The 24,017-nt window shown below is 31.9% G+C and overlaps 1 protein-coding gene across 2 annotated transcripts in view; it reads left to right on the top strand.

Moving 5' to 3' along the window:
* Nucleotides 1–24,017, top strand: part of LOC126866547 (forkhead box protein O) — a 295,017-nt gene that overhangs the window by 192,666 nt on the left and 78,334 nt on the right. The window contains exon 8 of one of the 2 annotated variants that reach the window (XR_007689918.1): nt 15,377–15,670. The exons of the other annotated variant lie outside the window; for it this stretch is intronic. The gene's annotated coding sequence lies outside the window, so the exon portion shown is untranslated. Of the gene's footprint in view, nt 1–15,376; nt 15,671–24,017 lie in introns of those variants that run through there. 2 annotated transcript variants of the gene reach the window in all.

Here is a 24,017-nt window from a genome sequence, read left to right as displayed (position 1 = left end):
TTTTACGATCTGCATATGTGTTCTGAATAACAACTGCACCCAAATTCTGATTCATTAATTTCTTCCTTGATAATCTGAATTAATTATCACATTTTGTATAAAACTAGTGGGTGTGCTAATACTTGTGAAAAAGTGTACATTACTGTACATACGTCCATGTGCTTAGATGTTCCTTCGTTTCCCGCAATTTCTTCGTACATAGAGATCTTTCAATAGGAAAATACTAAATTACCCAATCATATGTTTGCATGTTCATGTATTTCTTTCCTTTTTTCTTTCTATCGACCGAAATCTTCGCTAATGTGTGTAGCTCGAAGTCGGTTCAATAACAACATGTAGCGAGCAACGGTTGATCGCCGTATAGGTAAAATAATATTTGCACAACCGTGCCATAACAATGCTCACTGGTACAGTATTTAATAAATCGCTTCCTCGTACCTTGTCCTCTCTGCGGCCGACGCGCTCACCCTTTTTATACGATGTTTCGTACGTGCCACCACATTTATATAGCACCGCGTATCCACCTGTGTTTTGTCCAAAATCGGTATTGACTTGGGCTCGATAACAATTACATTTCGCTCGCCGTCGAATTATGTCGAAAACATTTGTACACGTGCATGGAAAAAATGTGTAAACAAACCGTTTAACTTTTTCTGTTAGACGATGCTTTGCTGTTCGCAAAAAAAAATTTCACGATACATTTTGAATCGAAGAAACTTTTTTACGTGATTGAAAAACATCAAGGAATATGTAGAAACAATTTTCTACGTGATTTTTATAGTTAGCAACACCTTCTACGGCTTCACAACCACGGACGAGATATTTCATGACACGATATTGTTCATACTGTGCCACGAACGAATCATCTCGCGACACAATATCGTTCGTACTACGTTACGGACGAGATATCTCGTGTGTTAGTTTATTAGGAGGAGAGTTGTAATTACAGAAAGACAGAGTCACGGGATATCTCATCCGTGGCGTAGTACGAATGATATTGTGTCGCGGGATAACTCATCCGTGGCATCGTACATACAAACGATATTGTGTCGCGGAATAACTCGTCTGTGCCCTCGTACGTACGAACGATATTGTGTCGCGAGATATCTTGTCCATGATTCTGAAGCAGTTAAGAGAGCTTTACCCCATACATTCAAATACATAAGTGCTTGCTAATATAACAAAATGTAGTTCAGAAAGATGTTCACCTCTTTCATTATGTCACATTGAATATACATGGCGCATGAAAGTATTTGAATGCTTACCACAGAACTTTTTATAGATGCATTATGCCCATTATGCGAAACTTTTTGAAATTTCGTTAGGACTGAAATGAGATACAATTATTGTCATTGTAGTAGTATTTGAAACCGATTCGAGAATGTACGTACAAGTTATAAGACATTTACTGCAAACATACATTTAATAAAAAGTTATTGTATATCCACTACGAATAGTAGCATTAAACATACAATAACTGATAAAAGTAGTCTTACTAAATATTATGGCTTATTGATGTAGTGAGTAATTGACTAGTTCAAATACATACTTTGATAGTCTTTGCCTGTGATTTTACCAATATAATCATCATAGTCGTGTCATTATACTACTAGTGAAATTTCAAAGTGTTTTGTATAATATATACATCAAAAGTTTCTAAAAGTGTACAAACACCTCCGTGATTTTGTATGATGTATGATGTAAAGATACTTGTAAGGCGTAATTCTTTTATATGGAGTTGTATTAAAGCGTGTATTAGATGTAAAGGGAAGTCCTGTAACCCCATAGGAGAGACAATAAAGAGGAAAGTCCCTATTATTTGATTATAATGAACGTTTCTATTTTTTCAATAAATGTATCATTTATCTTCCTAAAAAATGATAATACATAATTTCTAGTATTCTTCTATAGACATATTATTAATTAGTTGCAAAAACGATTACTAAATAATGTAGATATCGGAATTTAGGAACTTTAATCTTAAAACTTTGTATAAATCCAACATTAGTTTTATTTAAGCTAGTAAATATCTAACTTACTTTTTCGTCTCGCTTAAATTTTACTAAATAATATGTTGTTCCAAATCAAAAACGCTGTGTAAGAGATATATGAATCATATGAAAATAAAATGTGTGTCTTCTCTTGTTAAATAAAACAAATATAACTTATAAATTACTCATCTTCATAATATTAGACACATTGAGTTCATTCTTCATGTCTTCCTATCAAGCCAATTTAATTATCACTGGATACTCTGCTTTTAATAAGAAGCGAGAATGCTTTATAAAAGAACAGGATACTTTGAGAAATACCATAGAAGTTCCCAAAACTTAGGATTCATTCTATTCGTTCTATCCATACAATTCGCTCAATCGTTGGCGATTAATCAGTGATTCAAGATAAAGAGCGTGATATCTGAGGAAAGCTGGTTAAACACACGGGGTGCGAAAAATACGACTGATTTTCGCGAACGATTTGTACTCTGGGCTCCAGTCAGCTAGGTTCATCGAGAATGCCGAAATGAAAAAAAAGGTGAAAAAGAGACAACGAATTGTAATTCTGATTTGCGAATATCGAGCACTAATAAGTTGATTCGCGTTAATCGGGCTGGTTTTAAACGAGCGTTCGTATAATTCCGAAAATCATGACACATTGGGGGCTTATGTTACGATCGACTCTGCCGCTTTTTACTCGGAACACGTACGCTGATTGCGCTTCGGAATTTGTTGCGATTTTGTTTTTGTAACCCACCGTGATTTCGTCGCGCATAGAGGCTCGAAAACGCGCCAGTATTGTTCGTTGACACGTAAAATAGGAGGATTAAAAACTCATTTTTCTGCATAACCATCCTTTTCTCTTACTGATTAGAGAGAAGAAAGGTATAACATGATTTCTTGATGAAATCGTTTCTTGTTACTCGTCGCTATGCGTTAACACAATTTTTTATTCGGTCGATACATTTGCCGCCTTTTAATCTCCGACATGCACAAGTGTGCGGTGTAATTATAGCATTCTGTGTCTGCTTGTCGCGTTAATGGATACGAAAGTAATGTTCTCGCCATCCTTTTGTTTAGGAACAATACTTTGCCGTGCAGACTTTGCCTGTGTTAAAGAAGCAGAACATGACCTGCCTTCTTTTTCTACTGGCTATCCTAAAAGATTACTTTTTCTCCTTATTCAAAGATTAACTTTGCATAAACAACATGGCTATTAGTGGCGGAAAGAAGTGCCATTACATATTTTTTAAAAGATTTTAAATTGTGAACTTTATCACTTATATCGTGTTGTATGTCATTTTTAATCCTTTTGATGTTCACTGAAAGGGGAGAGTCTAGAAAAAAATTTATATTAAAATGGGGAAGTATGGTAAAAAAGAATCTAATTTTTTTTATTGGTATTATATATAAGTACTTTTATTATGGATAAGATGAAAATATTTATATGAATATACTGTATACCTACTTTTAGTAGTTTTTTTTCTTATATAACCGAACGTTATTACATTACATCCTGAAAGAAGTATTCTCTGATTCGTGGTCATTTAGTATCCGATTTAGAACAAATGAAGAACACGTTGAATTTATCCATAAAGTATAAAACTGAGTGAAGAATATAGAAACTATTTCCCCTGAATTTGTTGGAGGTAAGGACATCTCCTCGGCTATCTGCCTTAACGTATAAGTTTATCCGTTTTCGGGAGGATTTTTCTACTCTGTTCAGTGTTGTAGCTGATAGATTTTGATACGTATAAACAATCCTACGTCTCATATCTTCAAGTGTTGTTGGCTCAACCTGATAAATATGATTCTTTAAATAGCCCCATATAAAACAATCTACCAAATGAAAACGGATAAACTTGCGCATTAATGAGAATGTGATCGAGATGATCTCAATGGCCGAGAATTCAAATAACTATTACAATAGAAACCATATCAGTGGAGTGAAACACACACATACAAGCAAAATCTGCTCTCTTTAGAGCCAATATGATGTACAAGGTCCGAACGCGTAATCATTTTGCAATGTATATATTGTTGCCCTAATGCCGGCGGTATTTCAAATTTGTATTTAGGTAGAGTTTTAAAAATATACGACGTCAACCGTAAGATGATGTATTATACTTAAAAATATAGGTTCCAATTTAAAAATTCAAAGTTACTCTATGAAAGATTTTGGTGTCATCACAAGGTCAAATACGTGACAGTACAATCTGTGCCGCTCAATATGCTACAACTATCGTTTGAAACGATTTATTATATTTCTCATATTTTTCGAGATATCTGCTTTGGAAGATTCAAATATGACATTCTGTCTATTGATATAGCGTTACTTGCACTCATATTTGGCCATTGTTTAAAACAGAATAACTTTTTTAAAAATTGGACCAAACGGTTCGAGCTTCTTTGAGAAGTTAAAAGGATTAGTTTACTAGGCCATGTGTAAGAATAATAGTGAAAAAACTATAATTAGTCGGAATCGTAAAGAACATAGTAAAGATAATAATAAAAATAATAGTAAAAAAATTACATTTTACAACTTTTTTATTGGAACCTGAAAATTTAAACAATACGTTGTGTAGACTAATATTAGTTGTATACATACTGAAAATTTCATTGAAATCGGTTGATACAGAAACAAGCGACAGCTATCGAAATATGTAAGAATTTAAATTTATTACAGTTATAAACCGAAAGTCGTGAAAAACTGTAATTTTCAGCATTTTTAATACTCTAGTTCATAACAACGTTAACCGATTTCGATGAGATTTTCATCATATAAGTATATAATTGACATAAATCCACAAAACGTATTGTTTGAATTTATGAAAATTTAATCGCAGACAGATACAGACTTTGTAAAAAGACAGTCTTTATTATTTTGTTTGCGATTCCGACCGATTGCAATTTTAATTTTCTCAACTTTTTTTTCATACATGATCCGATAAACTAATCTATCTAACTTCTTAAAAGAACTGAAGTCGTTTGGTCCAATCTTACAAAAGTTATAGTATTTTAAACAGTGGAAGAATATGAGTCTAAGTGACTTTATGTATGTATATATTCTGTACATGAAAGGTGCGGCTGAAAGTTATCTCAAGGGGACACTAAATGATTTCTTATAAAAAAAATATGTAAAAGATATAAAATCAAATTTTTTCGTTCGAAGATTGATTTTTGTGAAAGTCAAGTTTAAAAGTCTATCAAGTACTTGAACATGGCTAATTGGGCGGACTGGATAGGACTAAGTAATCGACCGAAGGTTATTTTACGTGTGAGAATAGATGGCAAATGTAGAATAAAATGTTTTCATAAGATTTGTTTCCGACAAATAAATTTGACAATTTACCATACGCATGTAATAGGCTGATTCTTAACAAAACATATTCAAACTCTATTTTCATGAAAATGAAGCCTTAAACGGAAAAATTTTATTCTACATTTTTTATTTATTTCCTTATCTACAATAACATCTTATTAATTGTTTACTCATACCTAGCCGCTAGTTAGCCAAGTATAAGCATACTTAACAAATTTTCAAACTTGATTTTCTCAAAAACCAAATTTCAGACGGAAAAATTTTATTCTATATTTTTTTCTTAGTTTTTTTTCCTAAGAAATCACCTCGTGCCCGCTTCTGCATAACCTTCGGCCATATCTTGTATGTCAGGAAGAACTGCCTGTTTCCATTGTTTCCCATATAATCGCTAGTTTATTTTTCGTCTTTCTTATCAGTTTATCCATAAATAAGTCACTATAGGTGACTAAAATTAAGAAAATGTGTCTTTCGCAATTTGTAGACCGCGTGGACATGTTAAATTATGAATGTAGGTGTGAAATAATATTACGAAGGATAATGATAGAAAACTGAAAAAGATGTAGTACTCATTCAAGTGTGAACACAAAATAATAACAAAGAATAATAAAGCATTAGCATTGATCCTGTACACTATATAAAATATACACTAAATAAAATCTACATTTAATAAAAATATTATAAGGTTAATTTTTAAATATTTTAATATCTATATTAAGTAAAGAAACTTGTTTCACAAAATTAAGGATTAATTATTTTGAGTATTAAATTATAATATCGATAGGTTATTTGACTATTTTGTATCCTAAAGTTAACATATTGGAAGTGAATTCGATTTATACCAAAACTAAGTTGTATCAATATACTTTTTTACCTAATAATACGTAATACTTTTACACACGAATTTTAAACGTCGCATATAATATTACAAAAGTGCCATTATTCTAATTGAACGTGTTACAGCTTTCGCAGTATTCGCTCTCGTGATCCGTATTATACGCTCTCGTTTCGTATATTTCAAAAATTATTTGCGCAGTTAATTCTGAATATATTTATTCAGATATAATATTGGAATAAAAAATCATTCGATTGAAGACAAATAACGAAAGAACTAAAATAAACAAATTATTTTTCCTGTCGCATACGTTTCAGTAGATTTTGATTAAAGAGAATAATTTAAGATTTGAATTATCGTGCTGAAATGATTGCATTCAAAAAATGATTAAGCTTTGAATACAATACAGTTTAATTCACTGCATGAAAATAAATTGAAAATCTGGTATGATTTTATTTGTTGCTTTGTCTTCAAATAAAAGCAAATGCATCTTAGGATATCGTTCGTTATATTTGATTCGAACGAATACGGCTTTTCTATGATTTATCTACTATTTCATATCCAATGACATGTTACACATAACATAGCATTAGTATGAAAAAGTTAATACTTATAAAATTTCAGATCTTGGAGCTATTTCAATCTTATTCTACATATATTTGGATTGTTTATTTTGTCCTCATGAAAATGATTTTATTTAACTATTTTTCAAGCTAATTATGTTTTAAGGATAAAAGTAATTACGAGTAAAGTGAATGATTATATGTAAAACCATTGAATACTTTTACTCATTTAATATAGTTCATAATTAAATTTTGTCAAGAAAATACATATATCGATATAAAGTGATATATAATACAATAGAATTCAATTTATCTAAACAAAATTTTAGTTAATGGCCGATTTACAGAATTTTTGCTGGATGCATTCGTTTCTCTGAACCTGAACTCTTGTTATATGAACGAAAAATTGTAGGTAGTGGGGATAATTAGTGAGCTTTTATTATATGAATTCCAATTATATGAATTGTTTGGACAAATTCAGATAAATGGAGTTCTACTGTATAAGAAAGAGAAAGAAAGTGAAAGGAAAGAGTATTGTTTATTGTTAAATAAAATTTTACAACCGTTAGGTAATTGATTTACCGTGATTTAGAAACCAAAATTTCGTTTATCATATTACCATCCTTCTGAAGTAACAGAACAGGAAAAGCAATTTGCTAAAAGTTTCGTTTCAGTGATGAAAAGTCGTAGGCAGTTCTGAGTGTTCAGCTTTTTTAGGAATTCATTGAAACTTGGCCACAAGTGCTATTTGACTCAACGATATTAATGCATATTGCATTAATGTATTAGGCGTTCTTAAAATAACGCATTAACTTATGGTTTTAATTTAAAAGTTTAGCAATTTCTAGACGCAGTTTGTGCTTTCATAATGGAATGCAATTTCTTCGGTTATAGCAACAGATGCGAATTCATATTTGTTTAATGCATACATTATTTTAGTGGTCGAATTTGCAATGTCTTTAGGAAAGGAGAGTGATTCCTTGAACATTAATTTGCAATTCTAAAAATTAACCAAATAAATTAACATTGTGTCTTTTAATATATAATTTCCAGTACCAGAAAATAAAATAGAAATACGTTGCAAAATAAAAAAATAATATAACAAAAAGCGAAATAAGAAAATAAAGTAAGAAGTTAGAAATATAATATTTATATTATGTATATTAATACTAAAAAAGTAGATGCGAATGTCAAATTATTATTAAATAATATTATATTAGTAAATGCATTATAATACACATTGAATACACATAGAATTCACAGCATAACTTATATATATGATCAGATTAATTCATTCGATATTTTTGTAAAACAGAAAAATATATTTCAAATGTTAATCCTGGTTAAAAATAAATCCCTTTCTTTATCTTGTAACCCAGATCAAAGGAAAGTTATTAACATTAACATTACATTAACAAATGTTATTAACATTACAGTTTAAAACACATTTATTCGTCTATTTCTCTTCACAATCATAATCGTCCTGCATACCCCATATTTGCAATTCACTTCTGTAGTCATTGTACAATACATCAAAAAACACATTTGCAAATTCTAGACCAATGAAGATATCTAAAATCCATCTTAGAAATAAACATAGTTGCATACAAAAAGGTCAAGTACCGTATTATTGTTATACAAATACAAACGGTTTCTTTCTGTGAAATATTATAATATTCAAAAATTAAACTTATCAGAATCTTTCTCATAAAAACATTCTCATTTGACTTATCAAAGTAAGTATAACTTAAGTTGGCAATTTCTAGTAGTCCGTATAAATCACAGACACTAGCCCGCAAAAGTTTCTGAACATTTACCATAAAAAGCCTCCACCTCCATATTGGAGATGTTACATAAAACGTTTTGAAATTTCAATAGCGCTATAATGTGATACGACTGTCATGATGACATTGTCGTGTTAAACCAAACTGTGACAAAAGCAAACCTGAAATTATAAGATATTTAGTGCAAACATATATAGTCAATCCTTCTATAACAGGGTTAATTCATTCCGTGTTGTATCAAAACCGTGTTATAAAAATATCAAGTTATAGGAGGACTGTATTGAGGAGTGTAAATAATAAGTGTAAATGTGGTTTCACTTGAAATTATGAATAATAATATTGGAAATTATTAATGTAATAAATAGTTGCCTGATTAAATACTTTTGTGATCTTTGCGAAATGTATACCTGCACTAGATATCTTGAAATTCCTGTATATTTTCTCAGAATTATTTCAAACTTTACCAATCTAATTACGATAGCCAAACCCCGCAGCCGTGCTAATAAAATTTAAAAATGTTTCATATAGCACATGTAATATAGTATATTCATAAGAGGTGTATATAAGTGTTCGAGCTTATTTTCACACGCTTGTATACATTTCGTTGTATTTTTCTAAGTAAATGTGATTCGTCAAACGAAAGTTGCACTGTCTAAAGAAGGAAAAATAAAACAAAGAAGAAAAAAGGGAAATAGGAAGTTGAATAGCCGAAACTGCGTTATCATGCCGATTGTAACACATGTTTTATCACTGCCGTGTTCTGTCTGGAAAAATATGGTGATACATAGACGCATGCGGAATCGCGTTCATTTTTCTGAACTCTACGGCAGATTCGGCAAACCAGAAGAGGCTACTTTGTTGCCTCTACGAACGTGGATAGTATTTACACGGATGAATATCGGACCGGATAGATATTAGCTTTCAGCAAAATATTTTTCAGCAGTGGACGTGGCGAAAAAACACACTACCCCCCCTCTGTTACGCCCTGGCATATTAGCGCCTCCGGCATTCCTACAGTTTGTTCGGTGTATGAAACGCGAATGCCGTTTTCCGTTAGTTCCGGATCGATGTTCTTTTTGCATTGTTCGTTTTTGTTTTCCTGCGTTTGACTCAACTTCATAACTATTCGCAGCTTAGCTTGTCGTACCGACAAATTTATCCTCTCTCTGGTTACAGATTAAATTCGCGGGGCTCGCCTGACCCACTGGATCCCGTAATCTTTTCTTTTCTTCGGCAATCACAGGCAAATTAACTCTTAGAGTACAAACTGCGAAGTACACTGACAAAGCGGAACGGAAAGACCTTGTTGGCAAAAGGGCACAGTTTCATTTCTTGCGACCCTTGTTAATATCGTAAAAATTTTTCATACAGCACCATTTCATTTATCGCTTCGTGTGTAGGATAAAATTTGAAGTTAGGAAAATCAATGTCTATACAACCGTTCTGATTATTTTCTGATACATGCTGGCGATTGTATTGAGAACATTTTAGACGGTGAGGAGTGAAATTATTTTGCTGGGTGAAATTGAGGAATGATTTAAATGATTTGTCATGTTTCACTTTTCTCAAAAATTAACGCGAAATGTTTTAAGCTGTAGGATATATGATGTAGGATCGTGTGATTGCCTCATTGGACAGTGTCTGGGTTTGAGTCTGTTGCTAGCAATATTAAATTACTGTGTAATGGACAGGTCATTTGGATGTTATGCTTTCCGTAGTCTAAATTTAATGTGTACAGGTTACTAGATAGGCTATTTAAATGATTTTCCAGTCGAGCTTTAAATTTGTTTACAAAGCATTCTATTTCTTCTTTGACTGTTTTAGTACCTAGGTCTTTTCCGAGGTCATCGTTACGAACATACTACGAGGCATTCATAGATGTACAAAGTATTATCGACTGCAGTGATTCTACTTTTTTAATGTGGCTATCAACTGTTGTTCGAAGTCCTCGATGGGTTTTATGACAACTTTGATATTAATAGTTTGTTTTTAGAATTTAGCTGCGAGTGTCTCTTAGCCAATACACGTGTTCTCTTGTTGTTTTCATTTGCTCTATCTTCTTTTGCATGTACTGTTTACATGTCAGTCTCTTGTGTAGGTATGTATATTCCGAGATATTTTACTACTTTCGATTATGGTATATTCTTATCGTTTAGCGTAGCCGAAGGGTATCTGCTTTTTCAATATGAACGTGATATGGTTAGGTTTTTCCTTCTTAACTTTTATCTTCCATTTTTTAAAATATTCTTGTATCTTATCCAGTGTGTCTTCAAGTATTTTTGATGCTGTTGTTGCACTTTCGCAGAGTGCTAAGATGGACGTGTCGTCAGAAAATATTGAGAGACTAGTTTCATGGATAGTAGACATATCTGCGTATATATGGTATATACAGAATTGGTCTTAGCACTCTGCCTTGAAGAATCCCTGCTACCACTTCCGTTTTGGATTTTTACTATAAAGGTTCTATTGGTTAAGTACGATTTGAGTAGGCAGTAATAGGACAGTGGGAAGTTCGTTGCTATTTTGTATAGTAAATCTTGATGTCAGATCGTATAGAAGGTTTTTCGATATCAAGGAATACTGCTATACAGTACATTTTATTCTCCACACCTGCCAAGATATTATTAACTCCGAGCACTTGTTGAGTTGTAGCATGAGTAATAAATTTCTTTTCTGCTGCAATTGTTTTCAGTCTTTTGTGGATGATTTTTTCTAGAATTTTAGATATGATTGATAGGAGTCAAATTGGTGGAGGAGCGAATGTGTCTTTTTCACATTGTAGATCTTTTTCAGGCTTTTGTAGCATTAAAGATGGAAATATTATACACATTATACTATAAGGAAACAACAGTTTTTATTCAAACTAGCAATAATAATAAGATACTTTTTTATCTATTGTACGAAAACACTGCTTTTTTCGTACTCTCAATCTTTAATTTTGCACAATTATATCTAAACTAAATCATTGTATTTATAGTGAATCCTAATTTCATATTTCAGGAATAAAGAAACTGGCATGCATATGTATAAGCATTAAATATTATCGAGCGTTCCTGTTATTAAAGGAGTTCACTATCCTCAGCTTATTAATTATTTAGCTATTAAGATATATAAAAAAATATTACACTAATTTTTTTCTAAATATACGTTTGCAGTAAATATTTTATAATTCCTATATACATTTCCAGATTGGTTTCATATTTTAGAAATATAATCGTGATCGTCGTGTCTCATTGTAGTGAAATTTCAAAGTGTTATATTTAACACGTACAATATGACCACAAAAATGTTCTATCATCAAATATTTTGATGAATTAGTGTATATTTTTTATTATTTCTAGTCGGTCGGTTTATTAGTTCTAGTCTAGTATTTAGTGTATTATTTCTAGTCGGTCCATGCTTCAAAGCAAATTTCATTCCTTACAATATTATCGGTGCACTAGTACAGTGCACAAACGTGAATTGAAGCAGTGTTGTTATGAATCGATAAAAATCGGTGATTCTTCACAGTGGATAGGTACAAGGGGAGGCGGGTCGAAGGTGTACAGACGTTCAAGTGGGGCAAAAGGGAACCACTTAGCCGAAACTGCAGGAGTCTGGAAGTCAGCAGCTATTCGGCAGACGTCACTGGCGCCAGCAGACTACCTTAAACCTCCCCTTTGTACCCCTACTCCTACGCCGACAATCTCATTCCCCAAAAGCGTCGCAAGAATTATAAAGTTGGTGGAGGAGAGCTCCGGGGGACTTCTTCCCTCACCACCTATCCTTGTTAGACAACCTCCTTCCTCTGCGTCTCTCTGCCCCGCGTCCTTTACCTACGCGCCACTTCGACCTAGCGACTCCATTTCTCTCCTGTTCTCTCTCCCTCTCTCTCTCTCCGCCCCCTCTCTCCCTCTCTCTCTCTGTTTTCCCGTTCTTTCCACTGTGTCTCCGTCTCGTCTCCGCTCTCGATGTTTCTCTTTTTTCGATATCTATCTTTGTCTTTACATATCTCATTCCAACTGGCTCCACACTCCTGCTCTGTCCTTTCGTCTTGCTCTTTTTCACCGAGCATGCTCTTTTTGCTCCCACTTCGAACTTTCCAACGCGAGGAAAATTGGTCGACGCTTCGTTTCGGATTGTCGGTCGCGAGTCACGTCAGGATCCGAAATCTGTTAACCGTTAACGCGACGCCGCAGGAAGTCGTTCAATTAGACTCATGTACCGCGTGATTTCGAAATAACGCTACATCGTTCGATCGTTCACCGAAACTTTCAGCTTCTTCTAATGACCAATCACTGTGTGCAATTTTCTCTGCAGCCTCTCGATCGCTAAAAACCGATCGTTCTTTCCTTGTTCCAAGCTGTTGAACAACGATTACTTGCTACTCTTCGGATTCATGTCGATAAATCCTCATCTGACACTTTCTTTACATGCTTTTTCGTTTTGTGATGTTTTTAGTTCATCAAAGAATTCCAGTCTAAATTTTGGTTAATTATATATGCCCTATTGGAATTAATTGAATTCTCATTCGCACCCCGTGTTACGAGATCTTCCAGCGTATCGTTGCAACATTGCAACCTTTCATTCATGATTCTTCTTCCCTTTTTCTTTTTCTTCTCATTCATATTGGGTCTACATACGGGGAATTACTGGCCGTAAGAACAGTCATTAACAGTAACGAAAATTTCTTCTTCAACATAATGATGTTTCAAATATAAAAGAAAATATAAAGGCATAACAATAAAACAAAAAACAATATATTTTTGAATAGGCATTTCACATTATATTCATTTACACACTTACTATACTATCAAAAGCATGATTTATTGTAAATGATTTGTGAGGCAAGATTTGCCTATAATTTCTAATAATGAAATGAGGATTTGTATGAAACCGCTAAATGCCTTTACGATACAATAGATCTGATTGTGATTATTGATTTAATAGAACATCTGATGCATCTAATTTTGAACATTCGGCAAAAGTCTTTAAGTTAATTTAAATGTAATCGATTGATTCTACATATTCTTAGTTTCCATCGTACTGATTTCTTCCTTTATATAATCTGTACTTTTGTATTGCCTCGTTATATAAGCAGAGTATTCTGTTATTAACCTTAATCTTTCTGGTAGATGATCGAACTATATACTATAAAATTTCTGTGGAATGAAAACATCGAGAAATATATATAATTACATATTTTAGTTCAAACCATATTAAGCAATTTTTCATAATATAAATGAAACCGTTTATTAATTTTAATTTTTTATTAATTTGCTATTAGTTCACCATAGGCGTTGAATTTTAAGTAAATATTGTTAATTATTTCAGCCTTTAAAAATTATATATGCTATGACTGATTATTTAATCTTTACATTGCTGCGATATTTCAATAGAAAATAGTTAACTGATTATACAGGGTGGTTGGTAACTGGTGGTACAAGTGGAAAGGGGGTGATTCTACGCGAAAAAAGAAGTCGAAAGTATAGAATAAAAATTCTTTTTTTAATTTTTTTTTTTTAATTTTTCCATCGAGACAACGATCTACAGTGAGATCCGTTATAACGTACCGCACGCGTACCGAGCGAAAATTCAAAGTCCATTTTCTCGAAAACAAAGCCTCAAACGAAAAACAATAACTCGATTTTTTCGAATAGTTACATGTTTCTCGATGTAGTTTTATCATTTACATTTCATCATTTCTGGTATTTTTCAGTGCAATTTTGAATTTCTTATATAAGACGGAGGAATTAGGAAATATACGTATGTTAACATAGTTATTTTACTTCAAGAATTTTGAACAACTTTTTGATAATATAATTTAATGTACAATAATTTAAGAAAAAATAATTTAAGAAAATCTTACAGCTTCTTCTAAATAGTAGTTTTATCATTTACAATTCATATTATTATCATCATATTTCAAAAGAACATTTAAATGCCATACCGGAATTACTCTTCCCTAAAAAATATGTACCTCCTTTAATAAAGTATCTTCCTGGTTGCAATTAGATCTTCGCAATTATCTATTTATCGTACGCGTTCTACGCCGTATAAAAACATTGTTTCCCGTCGAAGGAATCTTCGATCGGCTTCGATAAAAAACCCCTCAGTTGATATACCCCTTAAAGAATGCATGACAAGTGAACCACAACTTAACTCTATTGCATCCCTTAGGTAGAAAATTTCTTAAATGCATGATTTCTCATTTCAATTGTATTCTAAAGTTCTTTTAATGTATTACATACTAAACACATTCATGATTTATCTGAATCATAGTTTATCACATAATTCATAATACTCTATTAAGTAATATAAGTAAAGAATATTTACAATGAACTCGCTAAGTCTGAATTAAAAATGATATGTAATAATTTTATGTCATAATCTTGTTAATGAAATATACACATTGATGATTTTCTGCTTTTCAAATAAGTAATTCTGAGACAGCAGATACCAAATTAATCCTTACAGGCTATCACCAGAGGAAATCATGTTAATTATATCAGGAGAAAAATTCAATTCTACTAATTTCTTTTTATTTTAGAAAGCAGTAAAGTCAAATAAATGTAATTTTTATTATCATTATATTTAATATTAAGCTAAAAACAAAAAGATTAGCAACATTGCAATGGTATTATTACAGGACAATGATATTAAGGTAAAATTCGCATAACATGAAATTTCACCTGTGATAAAAATTAAGTTAGTATGCAATGCATTAAAACATTGAATGTCTTTTTCCCAGTTAAAACTAAAATGATTTGGAATTTGTCATATTCGATGACTGAAAAATGGTTAACCCCTTATGTTGGAATACCAGTTATGAGGACACGATTTCCTCAACGCCACGTAAGTCTTCTAAATCCTTTGCATTCAGAAATTTTCTTTTTTTTCAGAAATATTCTCACCTGATAAATTCCACAATAAATTACACATCAAATGTGACAATTATGTGATAACAACAACTCAAGCAGTCAACCAACAGCTATCGTAATCATTTCAATTAGTTTATATCACATTTCACTGTACAAGTTATCAATTTTTTTAGTTAAAGTCAAAAAGGATGAATTTCTCTTGTAACTACTCTTTCGCATCATCATCAAAATATTGAAATATATATGCGCCTCTAAAAAAACAATATAAGTATCACTTACTTCCATAAGTTCATTTATTTCAAGATGATATAAATAATAGCAAATTCTAAGATAAATTAAAAAAAAAGTATTTGCAACGTCATTATCTTTTTCTGTCTTTTAATTTATAGAATTAATTAGTGTGCTTTCTGAACAAATAATGTAATAATATATAACATAATATATAAAATAGTGCAATAATAATATAACAAACGGAAATTGTTTCATTCTTATATAATTCGGTTCTCAAACATTGAGCTGATGGCAGGAGGTATTAAGTGAAATGGATTAAAGGGTTGCAACCCATGAGGCAATGGCGATCCTGAAGAACCGGTGAATGTAACAGCAAGAGGACGATAACTCAAGCAAACCGGTAGTAACGATAGAACTACGTTACAGCCCCAGGGAGAAAAAACTTTTGATTTACTTCTGCGCAACGTTTGGTCATGTGCCCGTGTCCCATATATACGGTAAAGGACTGTTAACCCACTTCTGGACGAGCTACAACGCGATACAGTCTGTATCGATCAGTCGATCACGTTCCTCTTTTCGCGTCTAGATAACCGACCAGTACCTCTTTCGTCGCTAGAAATGTCCGCCAAGGTAGGCTCCCTCTCAATACTCGTTTCTCCGCACCTTCTAACACTACCTTCTGTACCTGTTCCCCTATGTCCCCTGTGGGAGTGGTACTCGAACCAGGCGACCTCGACGATTCCTCCGTAATGCCAATAAGGAATGCCGGCAAGCACGCATTCTTGTCGACAGAAAATGTCGTGATCCGCCTGACCTGGTGGAAAAAAGCCTCGATTAAATCGAGACGGAAGAGAGGCGCAGAGATTGTACAAACGACCGAGTATGTGCATTTATGTAACCCGTACGTTTCCGCGATTGGGGAAGAGGGGAACACGCAACAATCGCATTTCTTTTATAGGATGTTCGCTGATTGAGAACGGGAAAATAGAAGTCTTGTTTACTTGTTTTTATTAATTTCTTTTTTTTTTACAACGTCCGTCTTTGCAATCTGGGTCGCAGGTAACGTAATTATTTCGGCCGGATTCATGAACAATGCGATCCATTTATTACTCCCTTTTTTAATCCTTTACCATGTTGCCTTTTCTACTTCCCTTTTTCTTTTTCCTTTTTGGTTAGTTGGTATGACAGTACTAGGTAGGTATTCTTATAAGTTTTGGAGAGGGAATACAGAATGTAATAATCACTGTGATAATTTCGTAAATAATACTAATATTTTGATGCGTTAACTGATAACATTTCTAAAAAGATGATCTTCTTCTCCCTTTTACTGTTTTGTGTGATATTCGCAATTATTCGGAAAGTTTATAAGAAAATTTAAGAAAAATTTAAGTACAATGTATTTTAATAACAATCATACATCTTTATGTCTTTTTTCAAATTCTTGAAATTTTCTGAAAATGAATTTCGTCAAGTAGTTTTTGAAGACCATTGAAGTTTCAAATTGTTTCATATTAAAAAGTTCTAGAATGATCAGAATAAATGATAGCGAGTTGCACAATATATGATAATAAGTTGCGCAGTTAAAGAAGAACAGATTTTTTTGTCGATACATTAAATCTAGTATAATCACGTTTTTTATTATTTCGGGTGCTTTTGTTTAGTTTCTATACTTACTGTACAACTAGGCGTTGACACCGATTGAAAATAAGTACAATTTCCATTCCTCTTGAGAAATTTGTAATAATCTTCATTTAATCTCAAGAAATACACAACGAAATATTTATATCAGTCATTAAAAACATTGTGAACTATCTGAACAATTTAATACTTACATATCCATGCCGCCAGTCACAAACATTAGAGCATTTGTTGATAATTAGGATAAATTGGATGCTTTTTACTGTTTACATTTCCAAATGTAATTTGGAAATTATTAATAAACATTGAGTATTTGTATATATTTGTATTTGAGTATATAAAATATTCAAAATATAATAGCGCTTCTTATAGTAGCTGGTAGGTAACACAATTTTCCACCTATTGTAGGTCTCCTTTTTTAATTATATTCATAGAAATATGAATTTGCATAAATATCTGGATTCTATCTATTATCAATTTGTAATTTTCGTCACATTATATGTGTCTCATATTGTCGTAATATAATATATTGTAAGAAAAACTTATTATCGTTTCTTAACAAATGTAATGAGTAGAAGTAAACTTCATTTCTTTCTAAACATAGTAATCACAATCATCTAAAAAAATACTGTGTATATTGGTGCGTTCAGCATATTGCATATAACTTTTTAAAGAACTGCAACCAAAAAATTTCAAACTATCGATAATGCTTTTTGTCTATACAAATACTATAATCTATTGTAATTATGTGCTGTTTATCTATACAAATATTATAGAAACTTCTACAGTTAAAGCAAACCTCGCTTGATGTTTCAAATACTTAATAGAGGAAAAGTAAGTGTCTTAATACATATATTTACACAGTACAAATATTTTTGTATTTTATTCACGGTAAATATTCAAGGCAATGGTAAAGAGAGTAAAAAGAGCATAAGAAAGGAGGGCATAAAAAGGGAAATGGAAGATGTGAACGTAGTAGTATGAATAGTGATAAAAATCGGTGGATAAATAATAAAGGGGAAAGGAGAAAAAAATATGAATTAAGAAAGAAATAAAGGGTGAAAAAAGAATTGAAAGGAGAAATTGAGGCGATGAATATATTGACAAATGCATATTGTGTAGAACAGGCACTGATAGAAGTTCGTAAATACAAGAAAAAGGATATATGTACGTGTATTAAAATAAGAGGCAGACTAAAAAGGAAGAAAGGGGATGAAATATGATATATATAAAAAAAGAAACAACCAGGAAGAACATGGTATGGAAAAAATGGTAGAAAAACAGTACAAGAATAAATAAAAAAAAAATCGTCAAGATAAAACTCTGCATGTAAAGAAACATTTTGTTTTTCTTTATTTTATTAAGGTTTTGGTAAGAACATGGTAATTCTTTTTGAAATTCCTTGCTTTAGACGACGATCTTTTTCATTGATTTCCTTATTAAGACAAACTCAATGGTGATTGTAAATATAAATACACGAAAAACCTGTAATACAAAATAACCATTATGTTAGAGTAAGATATGAAGGATTCAGGATGATATGAATTAGTTCATTATAATATCGTGGATATGATTTCTTGAGAGTAAATTATAGAATTTCGTTATTCGATTAGTCGATCTAATTTGATGTATAACATAACTTTCTTATATTGTATTTGTGCGAACTCTGCATTCAATTGAAATTATTAAATGTTTTAATAATTTAAGTTGAAGTTTGAAAAACATTATATATTTAATGTACATAGATTGGTGGTGATATTCAACTTCCACTAACATTGTACACGTGAAGATAGCTGCAGAGATCTGTTTTCATTCTGTAACACGATTTCAACTTGCATCCCTTTGTATTTTGTAAATTGAAACTTTCTAATTTTTTTGCAAACTGAAAGGAATAAAGTTATAAAATGTATCTGTTTCAGCAATAACGATCGAGAGTTAATGTTTATATTTTGTACATGAAATTGAAAGTTTTCCAAGTGTTTGTATAATATCAGGATATTTTACTTTGTGTGTGGCTATTACTTTTATTTAATTTGAATCACACATTATTGAACCATATAATAATAAAAGACATTCTCAAATACTATATTATGTTGTCAAGAAAAAATAGAAAATTGAGTACAATTATTTATAAAAAAATTCAATCAAGTTTATATTACATATGAAAAATATATTACAATAATAAATACCTTATGGAAATTCATTACACGATTCAGAAGCGCAAAAGTACTTTCCATGATTTAAAATAAAATTGTTTGTTATAGTGGCACAATTATCTATCACCTGGAACTTTAAAAAATTGTAGGACCTAAATGATTTAAGAAATAGTAATGAAAAAATATTAGAGATATCCTTGAAATTTTTTTTCATAATCAAGATATTAGAAAAAGAAATTCAACAATATAAATTGTCTGAAAAAAAGATAGTTACAAAATAGAATATTACTAATACAAATGTTTACTATTAGTAATAGGCAATATTTATCGTTAATTCTCTCAGGTCTGAATCTTATTTAGACTATAAGGAAAACTGCAGTTTTAAATAAATTTTCTTTTTTGCCCAAAAATTAAAGGCTATCGTCGCGAGACTAAAGGTGAGATCTTCTGTGTGTGTCTAACGCGCCTGTCGCGTCAGACGCAACCTTATACCCGAATTACCCGACATGTGGCCAAAAGAAACGCATGATTCTCCATTGTGATGGTACAAAGTACAAATGCGGAGTAAGACTGCGTTTGACGTAGATTCACGCGTCGGACACACGTAGGAAATCAAGCCTTTAACGGTTCGTCTGCGTAAAGTATCTCAAGTATCGTCGCGACGTCTCCAACACGGAGGGAAATAATGGAGAATCGGAGGGCGACAACGCTCGTTCTTGCGAGGGGCAACCGGGCTTGTGGAGTTGCTTAATCGAGCGTGCGTTTTCAATGAATTATTCAAGATTGAGTGTCTAATAGTTGTCACGGCAGGCCGTGTTTAAGGAGGCGTTTATTCTCATTATCCAATCCGCGTTCACGCCTTTTCGTTTACGTCTAAACCTACACGTGTTCACGCGTCCTATGTTTTTCTTCTTCTCTCTCCCTTCCTTTCTTTCTATCAGCGTCACCCTTCCTTTAATTCATGCGACTTCTATCATGCGACTAATACGATGTTGTCCTTCGGTTCGATATGGTTCTATTCACGGAGGGGACCATGATACTCGTTGAACGACTCAAAGTTTTATCATTAATGCGTGTATACAACTGAATTACCAATATAATCGATCTTCCTCACAGGAAATTGAAGTTTCACTCGGATTTGTGGAAGGTTTCGGTATTTTTTAGTAGTCCTTTAATATTGTAGCGCCTTATGTCTACTCGTATTTTGTACTGGATTTGTCTTATATAATTTCCTATATCGCACACTGCGAAAAAAGTTTTGGTAATAAATACGTGTTACATTATTTTCTTTCTTATCTTATATAAGTATCTTGATGATTTATTATCAGAATTCTTCTATAAAATACGTACATATGAGCAGTAAAATTGAACAATTTCTTATAGTTGAATCATGTATTTATGTCATTACTATGTCTCATATTAAATTATTAAATATTACTATCAACCATAAGTTTTTGTTCAAAATTAAAACAAAACTTAACATGTTATATGTTACAACCTAATGGTATTATGATAGTTCCCCCAATGATATTATGATAGATTAATTTAATATTATTATCTGTTTTCGAATGTTCTTGGAAAAAGCGTCAAAATTTGACTAAAAATCTACGAGCATACACTTTCCCATGTTTCTTCAATTTAGGATATTTGAGTACATCTCACCCAAATCCTTAAACGATCATTATTCATGTGTAATATTATAAAAAACAATCTATATGATGACTTATTGTTCAATGTAAATTAACGGGTTCTATAAAAATATTTATCATGAAGTCCACAACTTTACGAGTTAAATAAATATAATTCTTCAGTAATACATATAACAATTATATGTAACGTATTGAATATATTGTTTAAATATTTCGTCCACTCTCATCAGTCTCTATATCTGTATAAAATGTTACTATGTGTGTTCTAAGACTTTCCAGTACAACTCCACTTTGACCATATTTCTCCCATTAAGATCGACAATAATTTCAGTAGCACCGATTCGATTCATATAAAATCACGAATAATCGACTAACAAGTAATCTCGATGTCGCGTCGTCGCGCGAAAGGAGGCCATTAAACTTTCATTAGTCACGTTGTTTACGATCAGTACTATTTAGCGGATCGCGGAGTAACATTAATCGGCTAGCGCCTAACTATATTTACGCTGGCGTTCGCTATACTTAGGCAGTCAGAATTTGTATTGTACGCATTGGTATACATGCGCTACGGACGCCGACTGAGTTACATGAATAGCGTATTGCGAAAATAAAGCAAGCACAGTTATAATTGCAATAATCAGCAGCGAATAATATTATTAGCCGCGGTTGGAGACCGCTATACTCTGATGCACGATCGCCTCTTTAAAATATTGCCGCTGGAACGACCCCGCTAAACTTATTACCCCGAAACAAGCGGCAATTTTAACCGCGATTCCAGTAGAAATTGCACCCCCATATTGCGTCGATTGTTATTATTGAAAGAAACGCCAGCTATGCTTTATATTATATTACTCTTATAATTAGATTGCTGTATGCGAATGCATTCTTCGAAATGAAACAGTGGTATATTAGTCGCATATTGATCATTAGGTAAGAAATTATCCTTCTTCCTACAGTGTTGACACTTTTCGACAACATATGAGTTTCGAAACTCATTTATATGTCCGTAAAATGATATATATAGTAGGTACCGTATAGACGAATACGTAGATAACAGTAATAACAGGACGCAAATCGTTTTATAATACAAACACGAGCAAAAACAGAAGTTTCATACCTTGAAACTTGTAGTTAATACACGGTTACCTGACGGATTTTCAAACTTAATTTTTTCGAAAACGGAGCCTTAATTGAAAAAATGTTATTCGTCTTTTTCGACTTATGTTTCATGTAGAATCACCATTTGGCCGATTACACCATAATTTTGGAAACATTATATATAGCACAATAAATTTCTCACTATTATTGGACACAATGTTCAGCAATTAGTATAACAATATGCGTATGAATGATGTATATGGCTGACAGATAAATATATGTAAGTGTATGTATATTAAGCTCAAAAATGCTAAATGCTGGAAGAAAACGACTGTTTAAATTGGGATATATGTGTATTGGTTTGGGTTAGATAAATTAGGGCCGTCGGAAGCCAGTTGAAAACACTGTCGCAAACACTACCTAATAGTACCGAAGGTCTATTATATATAGAGACCTTCGTATATGTATCTCCGGAACGCATGATTTCCCGAAACTAAAATTTTATATTTTATGTCTATTATCCCATTCAATGATATACACCAAATTTCGTCGTGATCAGCCACCGGCGTCATTAATGAGGAATAATAACCATATTTGTTAGGTTTCATACAAACTTGTTATTAAATTTTTGGGTACTGGTTGGTAAATCGCATAGAACAGTAAATAATATTGTTTAAACGTAATTAATAATTTGTGTACATTAAGTGATAATAAGTATATACATTTCAAAGTTCAATAAAGTAAAATGGATAATAATGTAATAGTATGCCATTCCGTAATTATTCAGTAATTTAGTATTATTTAATGACACGTGGTAATCAAATGATGAAGAAAATCCTGCGAGTTCAAATACTTTGACTTATACTTATTACCACATCAGTTAATGACGAGATTATCCCAGCTCTTATAACTTTATGTACCAAAATGTACTTTGTTTATATACTTAAGTTAATATCTTCATTTAAAGAAGATTCATTATCTTAATAGTAACATAGCAGAACACTTATTTGAAGAAAGAATATTACATATAAGCTTTTATTCGCTTCCTTAACGTGCTCTACCAAACATTTTTATCAAGACATTCCAAATATTAAATCATTATAAGGATAACGTCTTGATAGTATAGCTGAAATACAAGTTTGCGCTCTGGTCTGATTTCACTTTAACTTTAATATAGTTTTTTTGATTAATTTCTATATTATAATAAAATTAAAAAATTATAATACTACAACAGAACATTATTCAATGTCATTAAACGTCATTAAACTTAAATGTATTCCACATATTTATATTTTTGAAAGCTTCTTTTATTTACCTGTTATCATACCGCGGTATTCTGCTAATCATTAAGGGGATGACAAATAATTTGTTTACAGTTACTATTTCATACTTTTCATATCAGAACAAGAAACTGTAATTAATTATAATCATTTTCATCATGAAACAAATCCTTTTGAAATACTGTAATTATAAAGAATTTTATCCTATATTCCAGATTAGAGAAATTCTAAATGAGAATCAAAAGCAGTTTCCTTTCTGAAAAAAAACACGATGTTATATATATAATAATACCTAATTCCACAGTATTTTCAGTTTTCATTATCGTCATTATTAACCATATACGTACGTGGAGTTGATGCGACGTGACGTTAAAACCTACCTAAAAAAGTTACAATTTTCCTTCTTAAACAGCAAAGAAAATTCTAACTATATAGGGTTAAGAACCTTGCAATAAAATCAATTTTTCTTGCCGAAAATTAATCGAGTTCCTCATTAAACTACCGACTGAAATATATAAATAGCTTTCAAAATACAGAGGAGCAGTTTCCGGAACAAGGAGGGAAAATGCGATATCCTTTCGTGGAAGGAACTGAGAACCAATTAATCCGT

This window comes from Bombus huntii, chromosome 1, assembly GCF_024542735.1.
Source record: "Bombus huntii isolate Logan2020A chromosome 1, iyBomHunt1.1, whole genome shotgun sequence".
NCBI lineage: Eukaryota > Metazoa > Arthropoda > Insecta > Hymenoptera > Apidae > Bombus > Bombus huntii.
Note: the sequence above shows the minus strand (reverse complement) of the source record. Positions and strands in the feature narration are given on the sequence as shown.